The sequence below is a fragment of the Triticum aestivum genome, chromosome 5A (assembly GCF_018294505.1).
Source record: "Triticum aestivum cultivar Chinese Spring chromosome 5A, IWGSC CS RefSeq v2.1, whole genome shotgun sequence".
Classification (NCBI taxonomy): domain Eukaryota; kingdom Viridiplantae; phylum Streptophyta; class Magnoliopsida; order Poales; family Poaceae; genus Triticum; species Triticum aestivum.
Window position 1 is genome coordinate 415,026,594 of NC_057806.1, and position 13,777 is coordinate 415,040,370.

The following is a 13,777-nucleotide window of genomic DNA, read 5'->3' on the forward strand; positions in this document are numbered from 1 at the left end:
GGACCTCCTACAGTCGAAACGGGGGTCTTGTTGATCGGGAGGGGTGTGGCGTACCGCAAAACGGAGGAAACGGACTTGTGTTGGAGCGCTACGATCGAAACGGGGGTCCTGTTCATCGGGAGGGGTGTGGCGTACCGCAAAACGGGACTCCACGGGATATTGTTCATCTCCACCGTCGACCCCCTCCAGCCTCCACGAGCTACCATTCATCCACCGCCGACCTCCTCCAGCCTCCACGGGCTCCTGTTCATCCAGCCTCCACCGCACGCTGCTCCACCGGCTACTGTTCAACCACCCCTCCATCGTCTACTGTTCATCCAGCCCTCCACATCACGGGGTCATGTTCAACCACCCCTCCACGGGCACCCCTCCACCGTCTACTGTTCATCCTGCCCTCCACACCACGGGGTCCTGTTTATCCACCCCTCCGAGGGCACCCCTCCACCGTCTACTGTTCATCCAGCCCTCCACCACACCACGGGGTCCTATTCATCCAGAGGCAACGCCACCGCTCACTGTTCACCCCCCCGCAACGCTCACTGTTCATCCCATCGATCGGCGGGTTCAGTTAACAGCCATCCATCGATCACTCGGGTTCAGTAACGCGTAGCCTGCAGTGCAATCGCTCGGGTTCAGTTAGAGCCCAACGCCTCGCTCGGGTTCAGTTAGATCCAATGTCTCGCACACACGCGCGTACGTGTACGAGAGAAACGCGCATCGCTCGGCCCCCGACCTCCCACCGTAACCGAGAACTCCCCGAAATTTTCCTCCCCCTCGCTTCTACCACGGTTTTTTCCGCCATGGACGGCCCAAAGAATGTCATGCAGCTGCGTCTCCGGCCCGCCCAGGACGAAAAGCCCATTTTCTGTCATGATTTTTTGTCATAGAAGTAGGAGCCCACCACATCTATGATGATACCGGGTTTTGTCACAATTATCGTCATAGAAGTGTCATATGTATGACAGAAAAAATTTCGTTCGGCCCAAAATGTCACGGATGTGTCTTTTTTTGTAGTGATATGACTAGGGTCGTATGTCTGCATGGAGTTCTGAGGACCATCGTATCGGACAGAGGAACACAGTTTACTTCAAAGTTTTGGCATCAGCTGCACCAGACTTTGGGAAAAAGATTGGTGTTCAGTACATCATTTCACCCGCAGACGGATGGACAGACCGAGAGGGTCAATCAGATTCTGGAGGACATGTTGAGAGCCTGTGCGCTAGATTATGGATCTAGTTGGGATGACAATCTTCCTTACGCAGAGTTCTCATACAACAATAGTTACCAAGCTAGTTTGAAGATGGCACCGTTCGAAGCCCTGTATGGACGAAGGTGCAGAACACCGTTGATGTGGGATGAAGTCGGAGTCCGACAGTTGTTTGGACCAGACTTGATCAAAGAGTCTGAGGAGAAGGTTAAACTGATCCGGGATAGACCGAAGATAGCTCAGTCCAGACAGAAGAGTTATGCAGATTCAAAACGCAAGGAGGTAACCTATGAAATTGGAGAACGAGCATATCTGCGAGTATCGCCTTTGCGAGGAGTGAAACGTTTTGGAGTTAAGGGAAAGTTAGCCCCGAGATTTGTAGGACCATATCGTGTTTTGGAACGGATGGGAGAAGTTTACAAGTTGGAGTTACCTGAAGGACTGTCAGGAGTTCATGATGTGTTTCACGTTTCCCAGTTGAAGAAGTGCCATGCTGAGATGGCCGACATACCGCTAAGAGATACTGTACCCTTGGAGGCGATTCAGCTGGACAATAACTTGACTTATGAGGAGAAGCCAGTCAAGATTTTGGAGTTTGCTAGTCGAGTCACCCGCAGCATGGTCATCAAGTTTTGCAAAGTTCAGTGGAGCCACCATACCGAGGACGAAGCCACGTGGGAAAGAGAGGATGATCTCCGCAAGGACCACCCACACCTATTTTCTAGCCAACCCGAATCTCGAGGGCGAGATTCATCTTAAGGGGGGTAGGTTTGTAACATCCCAAATTTTCAATTTGGAATGTTATACATAGATCATTCTTGCATATCATGTTTTATTGCATTTCGTCTCGCGATCCTCGGAAATCCTAAGCAACTCAAGGACTCTCGGAGAGAGTTGGGGATTTCCCAGATTTCATATTTGTTTTTTATCAAATATTGAAACAAGAATTTTTGGTTTTAATTATTTTCTCTCCGAAAATATTTCATATTAATATATGAGAGGAGATAATATGACTTCTCCAAAATAAATGAAATATTGGAGGAAAAATATTAAAATAAATTTTTTCTTTTATTTGAATTTTGTTTGCAATTTTGGTTGCATTAGAAAAATTGCACGTTTTCAAAATTGCATTTTAGGGCCAAGAAAATGTTCATCTCGTTCTAAATATTTTATTTAGACGAAGAAAATTTGTTTTGGCATTTTTAGAATTTTATTTTATTTTTCTAGGATTTTTCTGAGTTTTGGCGGAATTATCAAAAAAACGCACCAAGGCCTAGCTGGGCCGAAGCCCAGCGCCGGCCCACCGCCCCGCGCCGCCGTCTCCTAGCGGGACTCCGCGCCGCCGCTGCCGACAGGGAGTCCGGCTCGGACTCCGTTGTCGCGCCGTGCCCCTCCCCCAAGGCACCTCCGCCCCCTTTAAAGCCCGCTGCCCTTGGAGCCCCACCCCGCCGCCGAAGCCGCCGCGCCGCCCGTCGCCGCTGCCGCGCCGCCTCACCGCCTCTGCCCGCTGCCGCACCGCCTCGCCGCCTCTGCCCGCTGCCGCGCCGCCCTCACCGCGAGCCGCCGCCGCCTGTTGCCTGCGCCGCCGCCGCCCCTCACCGGAGCCGCCGCCATGCCGGACCTCGCCGGAGGTTAGCGCCGTTCCATTTTTTTAGAAAACCGGATCGGTTTTCGTTAGAAAACCCTAGTCATTTTTTCGGTTCGCCGGTTTTTTTCCGGTTTTTCTTTTTAGCGGACGTTCGTCCGGACGTTCGTTTTAACGAACGGTTTTCGCTCATTAGTTACAGTTAACGAACGCTCGTTCGTTAGGCTGTTCGTCAGTTTTCTTTTATCAGATTAATCCGCGATTATTTCTGATCGTGATTTCTGATCCGATTTTCATTCTAGTTTATCTTTTCGCTCGTTAGTCAGAATCAGGCGATTCAAGCGCCTAGATCTTCGTCTCGAGACGCTCTTTTCGTTTAACCAACTTGCACAAGTTTTTGCTACTGTAAAATATGACCTAGGTGTAGATTAGTAAACGGATCTTGTTTCTTTCGCCGTTTGAGTTTTGTTGCTCCGTTTGATTTGATTCTTTTTGCAAACCGGAGTTCTTAAGTTGACCTTTCTAGTTAGATCTTCTTATTTGAGATTTACCCGTGTTTCTTTGCTTGATTGCTTATGTATGCTATTGTTTGTTCGCGATAGAATTCCTGCAGTGCGAAGCGTGTTATTTGGAGTCTCTAGGTTACGCGGATCGTCAGCAAGGCAAGTAACACTTTGATCATACCCTTTATCACCCAGTTTTTATGCATTAGTTCCAATCCTCAAACATTGCATGGTTAGGATGTCATTAACATGTGGGTTGGGAAGTAGTTGATGAGGTAGAACCTATTACCCAGTTACATTCAAACCCTTGGGAGTTACTTCTACGCGTTGCTTATATTGCTATGATATGCTCGTAGACGTGGTTTGGGTGAGTGAAATCCATGATAGCTGTGAGATTATTAATTAATGACTCAACTTAAGGTGGCAACTTAAATACACATCTGGGTGGATTGAGGCATCTGGAGTACCCAGTGTTGCCTGTATTTTTTGGAAATCCCGGAGTACCCGTGTGATCTTCCTATGGACCGCCACCCAGGCTCAAAGGGAACTAAGATCTTTCATGCTGGAAACTTATGTGTGCAGCCACAAGCTATTATGGGCTCTAGCATAGTTGAGTAAGTTACGTGAAGCTCTTGAAGAGGTGGATCAGCAGGTAGTGGGTTTGTAGGTTTGGTATGGTCTGCCCGGAGTAGAGAGTTAATGTTTTTGAAAGACTGTGTCTCGGTCATCCGTTTCTCAAACACCCTGTAGGGCGAGAAAACCAACAGAGGATATTGAGTCTTGTGGGGAAAAGTGCGCAAACCTCTGCAGAGTGTATAAACTAATCATGGTTAGCCGTGTCCCCGGTTATGGACAATCTTGAGTATCTAGTACTTGGAGTATCTTAAGTATCTCATCACTCTAAACTAATATTGTTGGGTTGTTAATTACCTTAATTGGGATTGAGTTGGAGGAACCTTCTCAATGATGTTTCAACTACCATGATAGTTAAATTAAAATCTATTCCTTTGTTGTAGGGAAAAATTGGCTTTTCGCAAAAATTATAACCATAGAGCTTTCCACCAGCCAAATATGCATGTAGTGATAGCATTATTCTGTTCTTGCTCTACTGTGTTATTTTGCCAGCATATTCCATGTGCTGACCCGTTTTCGGGTTGCAACGTATTATGTTGCAGACTTTTCAGACGAGGAGTAAGGTTCGTTAGGTCGTTGCCGTGCAGCTCAGCTATGCCGTTGGAGTTGATGGACTCACTTTATCTTCCAAGCCTTCCGCTGTTATTGTATTAGATGGCCTTAAGCCGTATTTATTGTAGTAAGTTCTCTTTTGAGACATTCGATGTAATAAGTGTGTGATTGCTACTCTATTATAAATCCTCGAGTACTGTGTGTGTCAGCATTACCGATCCAGGGATGACACTGAAGCACAGAGACTTGACCGTTTGAGGTTGGGTCACTACAGTTCTTGAGCTTGCATGTCAAATTCATGTGGTCAAAAGTAGTTTTAATGCATGATATAGCCTCTATACAGTTGTAGGAGTAGTTGCTATCAATTTTGTTGAGTTCGGTTCACTTTTATTTTGAGTTACTGAACTTTTTAGAAATTTTTAGAAAAAGATGAAGAAATTTTTGAGGGGATGATCGAGCCGAAGATCAAAGGATTAGCAAAGTGAAGAGAATAAGAAGCCCAAGTATAATCTCCCTCGTACTATGGAGGTTCGGCCGTGTGAATAGCCTTGTGATGAGTTCTTGAGAGAAGCCGGGATCCATGAAGATTTTTATTATTTGGCTGAGAATGCAGGCCTCACCGACTTCCTCCACGGCCAGCGTGAACAGTATCTCTTACTCACCAATATTTTTGTGCAAAATTTTCATTTCCATGCTAGGAGATCACCACCTTCGGTGGAATTTTATTTATATGATGAGCATAAGGAGATGTCACTTTATGATTTTTGCCGGGTTTGTAGGATACCCTTTGAGGGCAGCGTAGAGGAACCACATCGTAATGACGTGGAGGGATTTATTGATACGATTGCTGTAGGGGAAACAAGGAAAGTTTCCGGTGCAAGAATCACAAGCATACGTTTTCCTGTTCTACATTACTTTGCAATATTTGCTAGTAGATGCTTAATTGGTCGCCGGAACTGTGGAAATCTTAGTGCCCCTGATATTGTTATTTTGCGCCATGCTTTGTTTCGTGATACCACTTTCAGTTTAGGTGCTATTGTTGCTAAACGGTTAAATCTGAACCGTACAAAGGGTCCCGTCTTAGGAGGCATCTTTGCCTCCCGCCTTGCTGCACACTTTAACATACCTATTAGGCATTATGAGAAAGAAGAAGATTTGCCGCCTCATATTTTTCTAGATTATAAGAGCATGGTAGCACATGATTTTATTGTTAAGCATAAGAAGAAGATGCTTAACTATAGACTGATTTTTGATAAGAAACACTTTGAGACTATTACCTTGCCTGCTCCCTTTTTGTTCAACATATTTTCAGGCACGTACCTTGTTTTGCCGGAGGCCGTTCAGGCATACCAGAGCCTGACATCAGCTCTAGAGCCAGAGCCACTATCTGATCCTCACCGTCAGTCTGTTTATCAGTGGGATACGGAGGAGATCGCCAACCAGTGGCACCCCGAAGACCCTCCTCAGTACACCGGAGAGGGCAGTTTTGATCCGTGGCCATAGACCAACTTAGGACAAAAGCCTAAGCTTGGGGGAGTACGTATTTCTCACCGACATTACACTGATGTTCACACACTCATGCCAATTGTCGGTGCTCATACTTTTTCATTGTATCATCCATGCTACTCCCCTCGTTCACTTTTGTAAGTCATTTCAGACAACTCAAAATAGGCTGTTTGCACATTGTCTGAAATGTCTTCAAGGTCTTATAAAAGTGAATAGAGGGAGTAGTTTATTTTCTTTTTAAGCTTTCTTCTTGTGTGTTTGAAAAACTTTAAGAAAAACAAAAAAAATTAGTTGTAGCTTTTAGCTAGTTTACTTTCCATGCCTGTAGTAGTAATTAAAAAGAAAACCCAAAAAGATTTCTCGCTCTTCTTTTGCTTGTTGGGAGATTTCCTGTGTAAATAGTCTTATTTCCTTTCTTTTCCTTGGGGGTCGAGAGGAGAAGACCTTAATGAAAATGTTGAGTGGCTCTCATATGCATTATTGTTGATCTAACAAAGAGCCCATATTACCTTGTCTTCTCCCTTGTATTGAATGCTTGCAGATTCCAGCTTAGTCCAATGCACGTGCATTATTATTATTATCCACACCGTTCGGTCGTGCAAGTGAAAGGCAATAATGACGATATATGATGAACTGATTGAGATGAGAAAAGCTGGTATGAACTCGACCTCTCTTGTTTTTGTAAATATGATTAGTTCATCGTTCCTGATTCAGCCTATTATGAATGAAACATATTTGCAATGACAATTAGAGATTATAGTTGCTTATGTCATACTTAATTTGCAAGGAGTTTATAATGGTTTACCTTGCGTGCCAACATGCTATTAAAATGGTTGTGATGTGGTATGATAGGGTGGTATCCTCCTTTGAACAATTAGAGTGGCTTGACTTGGCACATGTTCACGCATGTAGTTGAAACAAAATCAACATAGCCTCCACGATATTTATGTTCATGGTGAATTATATCCTACTCATGCTTGTATTCAGTGTTGATTAATTTTGATGCATGTTCATGGCTGTTGTCGCTCTCTAGCTGGTCGCTTCCTAGTCTCTTTCTAGCCTTCACTTGTACTAAGCGGGAATACTGCTTGTGCATCCAACTCCATAAAGCCCAAAAGTTATTCCATATGAGTCCACCATACCTTCCTATATACGGTATCTACCTACCGTTCCAAGTAAATTTGTATGTGCCAAACTCTAAATCTTCAAATAAAAATTCTGTTTTGTATGCTAGAATAGCTCATGTATCAACTAGGGATGTATATATCTTCCATGCTAGGTGGGTTATTCTCAAGAGGACTAGACTCCGCTCCTCACTCACGAGAAAATGGCTAGTTACCGGGATGCCCAGTCCCATGCTCAAATCAAATCAAAATAACTGCAAACAAAACTCCCCCAAGATTGTTGTTAGTTGGAGGCACCCTTTGTTTCAGGCAAGCCATGGATTGATTCTTGTTGGTGGTGGGGGAGTATAAACTTTACCATTCTACTTGGGAACCGCCTATAATGTGTGTAGCATGGAAGATATCGAGATCTCTTGGTTGTTATGTTGACAATGAAAGTATACCACTCAAAATATTATTCATCTCTATTTCAAAACCGAGCTCTGGCACCTCTACAAATCCCTGCTTCCCTCTGCGAAGGGCCTATCTATTTACTTTTATGTTGAGTCATCATCCTCTTATTAAAAAGCACCAGTTGGAGAGCACCACTGTCATTTGCATGTATTATTGTTAGTTTACATCGAGTATGACTTGACTGGATCTCTTTTACCATGAATTACAATTTCTAGTCAGCCCTTGATCTTCAGAGGTGCTTTGCATTTATGTTTTGCGGTCTTAGAAAGGGCTAGCAAGATACCATCTTGTTATATCATATTATGATTGTTTTGAGAAAGTGTTGTCATCCGAGATTTACTATTATTGCTCGCTAATGGATTATGCCATTGATATGAGTAAACATGAGACCTAAATGTTATTGTGAATATGGTTAGTTCATAATCTTTGCTGAAAACTTGAATGCTAGCTTTACATATTTACAACAAGAAGAGCTGTCAGAGTTTGTAAAAGTTTTTTTTATCACTTTCAGTTTGTCAACTGAATTGCTTGAGGACAATTAAAGGTTTAAGCTTGGGGGAGTTGATACGTCTCCAATGTATCTACTTTTCCAAACACTTTTGCCCTTGTTTTGGACTCTAACTTGCATGACCTGAATGGAACTAACCCGGACTGACGTTGTTTTCAGCAGAATTACCATGGTGTTATTTTTGTGCAGAAATAAATGTTTTCGGAATGACCTGAAAATCAATGGAGAATATTTTTGGGATATATAAAAAATGCTGGCGAAAGAATCAACGTCAGGGGGCCCACACCCTGTCCACGAGGGTGGGGGCGCGCCTACCCCCTGGGCGCGCCCCCTGCCTCGTGGGTCCCCTTACGCTCCACCGACCTCAACTCCAACTCCATATATTCATGTTCGGGGAGAAAAAAATCAGAGAGAAGGATTCATTGTGTTTTACGATACGGAGCCGCCGCCAAGCCCTAATCTTTCTCGGGGCTCCGGAGAGGGGTATCCGTCGCCATCGTCATCATCAAGCTTCCTCCATCACCAATTTCATGATGCTCACCATTGTGCGTGAGTAATTCCATCGTAGGCTTTCTGGACGGTGATGGATTGGATGAGATTTATCGTGTAATCGAGTTAGTTTTGTTAGGGTTTGATCGCTAGTATCCATTATGTTCTGAGATTGATGTTGCTATGACTTTGCTATGCTCAATGCTTGTCACTAGGGCCCGAGTGCCATGATTTCAGATCTGAACCTATTATGTTTTCACAAATATATGAGAGTTCTTGATCCTATCTTGCAAGTCTATAGGCACCTATTATATGTTATGATCCGTTAACCCCGAAGTGACAATAATCGGGATACTTACCGGTGATGACCGTAGTTTGAGGAGTTCATGTATTCACTATGTGTTAATGCATTGGTCCGGTACTCTATTAAAAGGATGCCTTAATATCCCTTAGTTTCCAATAGGACCCCGCTGCCACGGGAGGGTAGGACAAAAGATGTCATGCAAGTTCTTTTCCATAAACATGTATGACTATATTCGGAATACATGCCTACATTACATTGATGAACTGGAGCTAGTTCCGTGTCACCCTAGGTTATAACTATTGCATGAGGAATCACATCCGACATAATTATCCATCACTGATCCATTGCCTATGAGCTTTTCATATATTGTTCTCCGCTTATTTACTTTTCTGTTGCTACCGTTACAATCACTATAAAACCAAAACTATTACTTTTGCCACCGTTACCACTACTATCATATTACTTTGCTACTAAGTACTTTGTTGCAGATATTAAGTTTCTAGGTGTGGTTGAATTGACAACTCAGCTGCTAATACTTGAGAATATTCTTTGGCTCCCCTTGTGTCGAATCAATAAATTTGGGTTGAATACTCTACCCTAGAAAACTGTTGCAATCCTCTATACTTGTGGGTTATCAGAGGGTAGGACAAAAGATGTCATGCATGTTCTTTTCCATAAGCACGTATGACTATATACGGGATACATGCCTACATTATATTGATGAATTGGAGCTAGTTCTGTATCACCCTAGGTTATAACTATTGCATGATGGATGCCATCCGACATAATTATCCATCATGGATCCATTGCCTACGAACTTTTCACATATTGATCTTACTAAGTTACTTCTGGTGCTACTGTTACAATCACTACAAAACTATTACGGTTACTTTTGCCATCGTTACCAGTACTTCCATAATGCTTTGCTACTAAATACTTTGCTGCCGATATTAAGTCTTTCAGGTGTGGTTGAATTGGTAACTCAGCTGCTAATACTTGAGAATATTCTTTGGCTCCCGTTGTGTCGAATCAATAAATTTGGGTTGAATACTCTACCCTCAAAAACTGTTGCGATCCCCTATACTTGTGGGTTATCAATGCACTAAATTAATTATTTTAGTATTACATAATGCAATAGTATACCTTATTTATGTTAAACCCCCAAAATCAAGTCTCCGGGGCTTTTTGTATGAAAGTGAGGTCTACGACTAGCCCGAAGACGGGCTTATAGGCCGGACTACCCATTACCAAATTTAGACTCAGCAAACCAAGTGAACTAGCGTCACTTTTTCCAGTTTGGACTATTGAAATAACCATGGCTTCAAATGATGATAATTTTTGGATATGAACTCTGGGTTAAGTAACCATGGCTCCAAAAGATTCTACCAAGTCTCCAAAGTCCTTTCGAGTGTGACACAGTTTCCAAAACAATCAAAGGATGTGACATAAACCAAGTCAAAATGTGCCACACCACCTCCACTTGGGCCAATGGGCCTTTTATGACCTATTTACTTGCCTTGTGACATGTGTTCACTCCTTGCTCCTATATAGATAGATTACTCTTGTAGCAATTTAGAAATTTATTGGATTTATAGTTGTAACATCGTGTAGTTTGTTTGTGTTAAACGACCAGGCTAAGACGACTTTCATATCCTAACTTTTCATCAACAGTCAATACAAATTAGGAATGTTCTTATTGCATATCATATACCTTGCCTTTTCTCATTTTCTTGTAGGTTTGCTAACATGAATTAGATTTTCGTGGTCCGACTGATTGTGATCCAGTGTGATCAATAACCTATTGGAGTTGGTTAACCGATGGCTAAGGTGGGACATCATGGCATGTTGTAGTTGGATCATTGAAGTCGTCTACCCAAATCAGTGGAGTGTTTATCAAGGGATACTGACAATGCTATCAATTTGATATGCCCTAGCCAAACTGTATTGTATTATTGCCAATATATGTAGCTTGATTATGGTATGTTGCTAAATGGTTGTTAACTCTGCTATCTTGCTTGTGTTTAATTATGTTAGGTGGTATTACTCCCTATAATAAGCTATGTTGCTTGTATTTAATTACATTGAGCCATATTAACTTTTCCCATCGTTGCTCATTTTCTTAAATTCTTCCTTCTTTCTCCTCACTTGATCTAGACATACACTTATTATTCATTTTAGAGAATATTCTTATTATTCTTGATCTTTCATCTAGCAAAACTTGGTAAAAAAAGATCATTAAATAATTTCCTCTCGTATCTTCTTTCTCTCCGATCTAAGTTGGACATATATTTATTCCTGTCGATATTTTCTCATTAAAAATGATCTACATTTAATTTAAGATGAGCACATGACGATGGTTTTAATCAAGCGTTTATTTCTTGTTGATAGGAGCATACGCTAGTTAGCGTCTTTCAATGTTCGAGGATAATCCTGGGTACATGTTCTTAATGTGCACAACTTCTGAGAGCACATTTCTCATGTCTTGTTTATATGTTTGCTTTGCCATGTTTTGTACCTTGGGTGGGCACTCCTAGAACATTCACATAGAATTTCCTTTCTTGTTATTCGAAACTTTTCAACTTCGGTAGTGGCCTTTGACATTCCCCTCCCCCTTCGTGCCACCCCCATCACGGCGACATGAGGGCCAAAACCCTAGGCCCCCGCCGGCCCTTCTATGTGATGCTCCCTTGTCAATACTGGCGTGTTTGGTAGACTGTTTGGAGCGGCCAGTCAGCGTGTCTAAAGTTGGTGGTCATATTTTGGCATATTGTAATATCGATTTATGCCTACTTTTTAATAACCTAGGCTTTCCTGACTAATGAGACGAGGCAAAGTTTCTGCCTCCATTTTGAAAAAAGAAAATCTTTACAATCACAGAAGTTTATGATACTAGAATTTTTTAGACAAGTTTATTGTACTAGCAGGAAAACTAGCTGATGGCGTTGGCATATAGAGTACATACGCATGACCACCAACCCTAACATGACCCATGAGAGCATCTACAATCGGACTTGGCAAATCCGACTCCTCACCATGGGCACTGACCGAGCAAGCCTCATCTGTAGGTTTCCACACCCATGTCGTCCCTCATATACGAAACATCAAAACCATGCAAACCATGCAATGCTACGTATAAAGTATAAAGCACGACCAACTAGCTGGACCATCATTGCATCGCCGGACAAAAGCACATAGTTCATCGAAGGTTCATCGACATATCATACTACAAATACTTAGAACATAGATAAAACGAAAATAAAACGGGGAAGGGCGGAGAAAATCACCATTTCCTCGCTGGCCCCTTCCCCTTCTAGACGTTGGCCAAGTTGTGCCCCTCCTCCATGTAGGCGTAGCCGCACGGAGATGTGTCGTCGTCAGAGCTGGAGCCGTCCGTTAGGTCGGAGGAGTCGGAGCTGCATCTTTTGCCCGACAGCCTACGGAGCAGGCGGTCCTGCTCCTTCGCATGCCGGGCCGCCTTCGCTGCCGTCTCTTTGTTTGCCTCGCGCTCCGACAACTCGATGGCGAGTCAGAACACCTTGATATTCTTGCGGCAGAGGCGCCGCGCATCCGTCTCCGTCATCGTGAGAGAGCGGCGGAGGACCGGTGCGAGGAGCGCGGCCTCGGGATCGACCGGCGCGCTCGCCCGTGACCGGGGCGCGAACATCGCCTCCCCCGCAGCTGCCCTCTCCCTCGCCCGCTGCCGCTCATGCCGGCTGCACGTGCCTCGGACTCGGGCGTCCTCGTGCGGGCCGGCCCCGGCACGGGAATGAGGACCCAACGGTGGCCAGGTACCACTTGCGAAGCAGAGGGTGGTGGAGGTGGGTGGCGTACCTGAAGGAGCGGAGCGAAGCGGTTAGAGCTGTGTGTCGGGTGGGAAGGATCGGCGACGTCGCATCGACGGGCGGCAGGCGCTGACGAAGTAGATCTACCTTAGTCAAGCTGCAAACGCCTCAACACGATGCGGAGGGCGACCTCCTCCACATCGTCGGGCTTCGCTTCGTGCAGGAGGCTCGCCCAGTCATCGTCGGAGCCGGATTCCCCACCAGAGTAGTGCTACTTCCGTCGCCGACCATCAAATGGGTTCGGAGGGGATCAGAAGTGGAGTGGATGGAGAGGGGACTGAAGTGGAGTTCAAATTGACTGTGGTCTAGGGTTTTCCGGATGAGAATATTTGTGGGGCACGCGTGGGCCAAGCTAGGTCAAGCTGGCGTGGCAGAGGCGCCCGGACCGTTCCATATCTGCCCCATATTTGGACGATGAGGGGTGCCAAATAGTCCGGGCGCTTGAGGACGGTTTAAGGCCCATGTGTAGGTCGGTTTTTTACAATCAGTAAGTGACCGTGCCGTCCGCCTGGACGTTTATGGGCGGTTTGGGGTGCCCAGCCGTAGATGCTCTGACCCCATCAATCCTAGCTCGTGCATGGAATTATGGAACCCACGTGGATCTTCCTTTGACACTTCCGATTCAAAGCCATGAAAGAAACTTGGAACCGAGGTCAATTCAAAACGTGAGAGATCGAGCTCGTGTGAGTCATTGACAGGGATAAATGAACCTTCAAATTTACACGCACGCATGCAGGTGCATGCACGCGACTCGTGGGAAACCGTTTTGCAGCAGTACTAGTCAGCTGCAATTTAAAGCGTGTAGCATCTGTAGGTGCCCACACCATGCCGGACGAAGGGTCATGTGGATCGTGCAAGTTGCATGCATACGTTCAAACAACTAGAATATACAAGCTGATCCGGGGAGAAGAAAATGGAGAGCAGGATGGAAGATTAAGTTGCAAGTTCTCTGTGAAATTAATGCATGCCTCTGATGTTGAACGGATGACTGTTTGCGATTCAACTCCCTGTGTGAGACTCACATAAGAGAAAGAGACTGACTATTCATGCTTCCGGATCGACGGCCATGCA